Genomic DNA, 8,546 nt, shown 5'->3' on the forward strand with positions numbered 1-8,546 from the left:
ATCATAGTTTCTAATAATTCAGCGCAGTGAGGCTCCAGGCGTTTCATAGAGGAGATGGTGTCTGTCAGTCTGTTCAGACTCCAGTCTGAAGTGGAGCTGAGACACGTCACTGATAAACCACAGAGCTGCAGAGTAACATCAGGCTTCATGATCAGAGAGGATTTTTATCACGTCCACACTTCTGATCCTCTCTCTGCTGTGAGTTTGCAATTCAATCAATCAATTGAAGTTTTTCATAATGCGCCATTTATTCACCATTATAATGGCAATGCACCAAGGTAAACTAGCAAAATAGGAGTTGGACACACTGGGCCCTAAAACTCTGATCTTGTAAGCAAGGTGAAAAAAACTACTTTAAAAGGGAGATGATGGTCCAGTGTTTTAAACAACCAACTGTGTAACAATAAGATAAATGTTCCTGCGGAGACAACTGGTTTGTCTGTTATCAAATTCATTGTTAGTCATATTCCTGAGTGAATAAAACACTGCCTCATACACCATTAATGTTAACATAAAGTCCAAGGTCGCTTGCATGTGGAGGAGCTGCTTAAATACACTGAACCAAACGCAACACTCTTTTGTTTTGGCCAGTTGTTGGCATGTTTTGAGGGAGCGTACAATTGGCATGCTCACTGCAGAAATGTCCACCAGAGCTGTTGTCCATGAATTGTATGTTCATTTCTCCACCATAAGGCGTTTCAGAGAATTTGGCAGTACATCCAACCAGCCTCACAACCGCAAACCTGTGCAATACCCATGCTGTCTGATCAGCATCTTGATATGCCACACCTGTGACGTGGATGGATTATCTCGGCAAAGGACAAGTTGTAAAATAGTGTGAGCATTTTGTTAATGATAAGCAAACACTATGATGTGATGTCACATACTGTAACTGCATATTGGATTTCTTTTGCAATTTCCTGTCTGTAATTTTAACCTGTGACCTTGTGTCTTTCTGGTGTCATTGATGGATTGGTTGAACTTTTGTTTAATGATTGTTAATATCTCTTGCCAGATACACCCCAAATACAAAACACATCAAAAGGTTAAAAACACAATAAAGCCCAACGGCTTATTTCCATTGTGGTCCTTTTTGGGGAGGAAAGGGGTAGGAGCCTCTTAAAAAGGCAGCAAGTATGTTAGAAGCTAGCAGCTTCTAAGTATGCATACTTTCATTTAATAATAAATAAAGTTCAATGACAGTACAATATACAATGATATTAATCCATACACATTCCTATATACACATTATAGTACAGCTAGACTGTATGGGGAGTTTGGCCTATTAACTCCCATCGTTTTCTATGAGGAGTGGCTTGGGAGAAGCACGTTGGAATTGTGGGAGAAAGTAAACTCTGTCAACTTGATGGGGTGAAACAAAGCTGTACAGTATATAATCAAACAATAAAGCTTAAATTAGCCGAGCTACAGGTGTGCCAAATGACACGAATAGGCAAAATGAAGTGTTGGAGTGTATGGAGTCAGGCCACCACAAGCCTCCAGAATAGCTTCAATGCTCCAGATTTCAAGTCTGTGAATCAATACTGGAGGGGTGAACATCATTCTTCCACAAGATATTCCTTCATTTATTTAATTAATCAGGTAATCTCATTGTTTAAAATCTGTTTTGCAAGAGAGAGTACAGCAGATAGAAAAACAAACAAAAGTATCAGAGACATTCACAGATGTCACTAAATCGATTTAAAAATGAAAGTTTATCTTATATCATTTGGTGTCATGCTGATGGTGGTGGAGAGCATTGTCTTACATGTTGTTCCAAAATCTTCCATTGGTGTTGAACTAGGTTGAGATCTGGTTTCTCGTTTAATTTGTCACGAGTCTGGATTTCACTAGTGAACCTAAATTACAAACAGTATAGAAGCTCAAGCTGCACATCAGGAATTATCAACAGTCTTATGACTGAGCATTTCTCATTATTTATTTTAGTAACTTATTTTTTCTTACTGACAATATGCCAGTATTCAGTGTTTCCTCTATATGCATTCAGGACCGCCACTGCTAAAATTTCCCACGATCATTAAACTATGCGCTACAAATGTTTTCACTCGCACATTGTGCGAGCACGGCAGCCCTCAATGCTCGGCTCGCTTCCTCTCCTCGTCTATGCAGAACATACGTGACAGATGTAAATGTGCTGTGTCTGTTACAGTGTGTCAGCTTCTCAAGACCAAGAAAAGTCTGTTGTTTCCCACCTGCTGGAAAAGTGAAGCCGGTTAGCGCTAAGTTAGCTAACATCTCCCCTCCCCTTCAGACTGCGCAGCTGAGCAGCTTCTACAGCGGCTACATAGCTGCTATGTAACTTAACATTAGTTCAATTTATAGGAAGTAACTGGAAGCTGTATTTTATTACTGCCTACTTGTCCAATGTTGAGATCATCAGGTACAAACTTGGACTAAACTGACGGAGCCTGCAGCTCTGTCCTGTACAGACTGATTCAATTATTTTTCAGTTTTCAGTCTGAAAAAGTGGTTTTGGAAAAGAAAGGACAGAGGTGACCGGACTAGGGGGCGGGGGGGCGCGGTTTGTCCTGCCACCACTGCTGAAAAAAATCCTCGAGGAAACACTGAATCTTGTTGTCTAAACTACATCTTCCTCTTCACTGTCTGCATAAAACCTCCATCAAATTTCTTCTCTCTCCGTCGGCCAATCCACCTTCTCCACCCTACTGACCACTTACTTCTTCTCATGTGTTGTGCTGTCTTGCTGCACTCCACAGTATAATTATAGCTATATTAACCATTATATACATTCTTTATATATATATAGTATATATATATAAAAATCCTGCCAAAGTATGGGTCTGCAAATTGGCCACAAAATAAAGACTGTGCTCCAGGAGCTCAGCAGCATCTGCTCCCAAAGCCCACAAACATCTGTGTCATCCAGCTGGCCTCCAGGGACAGGATTCCACTGCTGGGAAACACATGACCAGCTCTCACACAGACCTCAGAATCAGAATCAGTTTTATTGCCAGGTATGTGTACACATACGAGGAATTTGACTAAGGATTGTACATGCTCACGATGTGCTTACTTATACAATAATATCATAACAAAATAATAAAATAAAACAAACTACAGAATAGACAACACTAATATACACACTATGAACAAAGATGACCTGCCATCCTGCATGTGTGTGTCTTGCATTTTTTTAGGAATATGTCGACAGGCTTAATCATATTTCCGCTGGTGTGTGTCTGTGTGTGTCCAGAGAGCAGCATTTTATTTTTCGCTGGCTGACACATTTCGTCAGTGATCAAAGGTGACAGTGCCACTTGCTGTGACTGTCAGGTACAATATTATAGCAATATGGAGATTGCGTCTGCTGTGTCACTCTGCTGACAGTGCTACAGTTTGTGTGTATGTGTCCTTGCCAACTGTATTAGCGCTAACTTTATTAGTATTCAGAGAGGTTTCGGGCTGTCACAGGTCCTTAGGCGCTCAGTGGAGGGCAGGAAAAACACATGTCAAAATATATTCACATTGAGCCTGATTGCAGGAAAACCAGTTGGCTGCAATTTGACAAATGACTTTTAATAGGTCATACTGCAGCTTCTGCATACTGATGAGTATTTAAAATGAGAGAGAAAGAGTATGAGAGTAGACTATTTTTTATTTAGCATAAAACCATTGTGAGGGTATGAAGCTATAAATTATTAAGATTTAAAGTTTGTACCATCCACTTAACATTAACCGTGCGCTAGAGACTTTTATACCATGACCAAACAAAAAACAAACACGAGCAACAACAGGACAACTTAAACGAACATCTGGTTAATTGTTTAACCACCGTTGTAAACTCCAAGTTACCAAAAACTCTCACTGGTAACACAGACATAACAGCGAGTTAAACTGACAAAAAACAAAGAAGACTAGGTGGGGATTCAGAACCAAACAGCCCTCGGTTAAAACAGTGCTGGGGTCTGTATTGGTGGGGGTGTGTTGTTTAACGTACCGCTGAAACAACGAAATATGAGCCATGCATTCCAGTTGGAGTAACAGATTAATGTGGTTAAAGGCTTATCAAACGGCAAAACACTGCACGACGGTTTGTACAACTATTGATCTTTCATCGCAACAATCGTTGGGTAAATAGTAGAAATGTGGCTTTCGCATTAAAAAGTAATCTTTATGTAATTCACTGGCCAACGACAACTTGCCAGATAACGCTGTGTTGCGTTGCAGCAAATGTTAAGCCTGGTTCAACTTCTTTGCCGGATGACCTTGTGCTGTTTTGCTAGATTCCCCTGCGTTTAGGCTTCGTTTTGGGCTAAATGCTAATGTCAGCATGCTGATATTCTAACAATGGCAATGTTTACTGCTGATGTTCAGCAAGCGCAGTCTTTACCATGTACACCATCTTTGTTTAGTGTGTTAGCATGCTGACAATTTTCCTAATTAGTACAAACACAAAGTACAGCTAGGGCTGATGAGAACAGCAGTAGTTTTGCTGGTTGAGTTGTTTGATAGGCTGCGTCATTAAAAAGAAAGCGGCTTCTTGCTGTGACCCTCCACTGCTTGTTTGGGTGGGTGATTTGCAAGCTGATCAACATCCAGCCCCTCCTGTGACCCATGGTTTGACTGTATGGGTATTCAGAGCCAGTGAGCAAGGGACTTTCAAACTAATAATAAAGAATATAAAAACTGCGTTAATGTGCAATAAAATAATTGTCTGTGTTAATTAATTAATGCGTTAACGCGATAATAACGCATTAACGTGCCCAACCCTACTTATGAACCAAAGTATTGGAAACATTTTGACCTGATAATAGCACAAGATGAGAAATCTAGGGATTACCAAAACTTTTCCAATTCATTTTCTGAGGAGCATGGATGTCTGTACCAAATTTCATGGCAATCCATCAAAATGCTGTTGAGTGGACTCAAAACCACAAAGAAAGAAAAGTCAGTGGATGATCATAGTCATGAGAACTCATCATCTGGGTACCATGGATATCCGTACCTAATTTTATGGTAATCCATCTGGTAGTTGTTATATTATTATTATTAGATATTTTAGTCTTGACCAAAGCGGTGGACCGACCAATAGGCCTACTTTGCTCAAAAAACTCAAAATGGTAAGTCGATCACATGACTTGATTCAATTCTTTGTGTTATACTGAAAAGCATGTAACTTTTCACACCAATTGTTTAAAAGCAATCTGATTGTTCACTCTTTAATAATGCTAAGAAATCTTATTTTGGTTGTGACGCAAGTCTTGTGGAAACCAGAGAGCTACAATTTTGTCCCATCTAGATTTTCACAGACATGTAAAGGCTCCCAACGTGCTGATAACATTTCTGTCAAAACTCACATGGATAGTATATGATGAATGACATTGTTTACTGACATTGCAATCATTATAAGGATGCCCTCTCAGATTCTACTGCTATATTATGAAATCCCAGAGGCAAACAACCATATTCAGAAAACCATTACTCTCTAACACTCTAACTCAGTCAAGACACTGTGGTGCAATCTTGAATCCAACAACTTTCGCACTCATTCTGCTCTGTTCTTGCCACCAGATGTGCAGCAAATGAGCAAAAAAGCAAATGATTCATGAGCCAGAGAAGTCTGCTGGATCTTCTGTTAGTAATTGAGGCTGGATGACCGTTCCAAATCCATCTGGCAAAAACCTCCTTAAACCTGTGGATTTGGAATTTACCAAATGTACCATTTCAAATGAGTCCATGTGTGCTCTCTCAAATGCAAATATTTAAATAGCCATGTTAAGAAATGGTGAGTCACTAAAGAGTTCAGGATGAGATTAGAGCAACACTTTTACTGCCCAGTTAACTAGTGGTTTCTTTTATTTTATTTAGAGCCTTTTACAGTGGTGGTTTTTCAAACTGCATCACAATCTTTCAGTCTCAGCATTTCTCTTGCACTCCAGTACTGGTTTTGTAATAGTAAAGCACACCCGGTAGATCTGAAGCTTGTTTGTAAAAGCATCCAACCCTGTCTTTCGACAGTCAGACAAAAGAATATGGTATTTTATTTATATTTTTTATGGTAGCAGGAAGGACGACTGACCAAATTGGTCACCAGAGCCCTGGATGCTGAGGGTCTCTGTGAGAGAAGCAATCAAAAGCAGACAAGTTCAGAAGTGTCTCACACACTTCCTGGTTAGAAAAAAGGTAGGAGAGAAGAGGAGAGGAGCTTTAAGAGAATGCAGCTGGGAGTCAGATGGTGAAACGATCAATGGCGGCCTTATTCAAAGTGAGGAATCACTATGGGTCTTTTGAGAACCAGAGAGAGAGAGACAGACACAGACACACAGACACACACACAAAACGGACTGGCCAGTAGAGCAAAACCCTGAGTCTAAATCCACATTTATTACCTGCTAATGCAACATGGCTGCATGCTGGCTTCACTTGCCAAAGTCGTACAAGTACACGCACACACAAACATTCAGACACACCCACGTTCCATCTGCTGTGTGTCACGAAAGAATGACTGTGGTGACACGTTGATAACAAACAGACAGATCAGATTTTAATACGTTGAAAGTTGATAAAGTCATTAATCATGGCAGAGAGGCAGGTGGTGTTGGACACCTCTACGAGTCACCGTGCCAAGTGTTCAACCTCAGTCTAAGAAAGTCACTGAGCGGGAAGAAGCCAGACCTGTTTATCTGTCAGCTGAAGGACGATCTAGACGTATATATGGAGACGAAACACGCACACAACAGCACAAGCAAATAAAAATAAAAATACACTAAAAACTACATACCAGACAAGCACAAGCACATACATGTGCAAATGCACACACAGGCGTGCTGCTGGTTAGGGCTATTCTAATGAACTATGACAGATATGAGATAAGGATGCATGTTGTAATACCCTGAGCTCTGAGTAAACGGTGAGTGGGGGGGCAGCAATTATTTGCCTAATATAACTCCAGCTGGACTGTTTTTGAATACCAGCTCGAGCCAGTGGATGAAAAAAAACTTTCTGTAAATCATTATATGGCAACTCTTAATCCAAAATCGAATTGGTGTTTACAGCAATTTACTATGTTCCACAGTTAAGAACTGAATGAATCAAATAACATCAAAAAAGCATGGAAACACATGGGAAAAAAAAAAAGGCAAACTTTGATGTACTTTAGGAAAAATTAACCAGAATTTCACTGCAAACTTTTGGTCTGATTTTAGCGGTAACAATGTTATCAACAAAGAGCTGTCTGTTACACATATAATTCTACATTTTGAATGCAAGTGTTGTGATTTTAATAGGAACATTTTTAATTCACAAATGCTGTTTGTTTATATATAGTACATATTCATTTTCTTCAAGATCATACATATATGATAAAGTATAAAACCAAAATTATTTCACCTGCCTTTAATGTATTGAATTTTAATACATTTAATTATTTTTGCATCTTTTGCACCATTGTAGTTTCTACTGCATTAACTTTTTTTACCTTCAATTTACACTGTTTAACACTTTTGTCACAGAAAATATTTGAATTACTATACACTGTTCCTGTTTTAACCACATATTAATTAATTATTGGCTGTTAATTATTTCCCTGCGCTATGTTATGTTTCTAAACACTGGACCCAAGTCGTGCATGCACATATGAGCTAATGTCACACCTAGTTACTGCAGTGACGACACACATTACACCCAACAGCGACTCTGCAAAAACCCTCGCTACACATAGGAGGACATATTGTATTTTGCACAGTCCACACAGAGAGAGAGAGAGAGAGAGAGAGAGAGAGAGAGAGAGAGAGAGAGAGAGAGAGAGAGAGAGAGAGAGAGAGAGAGAGAGAGAGAGAGAGAGTGTGTGTGTGTGTGTGTGTGTGGTAGGCACATAAGTACACCTCAGGGACAGAGGGGTTCAGGGCCTTTTAAATAAATAAACAAACACATAAATAAAGTCAATCAATAGAGGGAGCCTGATCCGGCACTCCGGGCCTGTGTTTGGCCTCTCACTTCATAAGAGAGGCCTGGGGGAGAGAGATGGGGAGAAAGGAGGAGCAGGAGGAGGGGGAAACTGAGAGTGCCAAAGAGAGAGAGAGAGAAAGGTTGGATTACTTCTCTCTTGGTGGTTGTGCTGGTTAGTGGAAACCAAGGCTTGCTCTCATTTATAACAGAAAACAGACCCCCATATGTTGTCTCAGTTCAAGCACACACATACACACCCTGTCTTTACACTCCCCTGAGGCATACTTCACACAAATCATATGCCTATCCATATCCACCTAAACCTACAACACATAGAAAGCGTAACTCCCCATTGTGCTCAGTGCAGTTCCTCAAGTCCAAATTTGTCACAGATTATGGAGTGTTGGAGGCCATGCAGTTGTGTGCATCCTGCAGCACAAGCATGTGTCCCTTCAAGGCCTATACTGCGTAACTATGAGGAGTATTCTGCCTTAAACGAGTAGCAATCACTCATCCCAACCTTTCCAGCTCCCCGGCACTGTAAAAACTAGAATGAGAGTGAGCGCACTTGCTGAAGAATTCCATCTGACAGTTTTGAATGCCAAGGGCAGTGGTGC

This window comes from Micropterus dolomieu, linkage group LG18 (assembly GCF_021292245.1).
Source record: "Micropterus dolomieu isolate WLL.071019.BEF.003 ecotype Adirondacks linkage group LG18, ASM2129224v1, whole genome shotgun sequence".
NCBI classification, from domain to species: Eukaryota; Metazoa; Chordata; class Actinopteri; order Centrarchiformes; family Centrarchidae; genus Micropterus; species Micropterus dolomieu.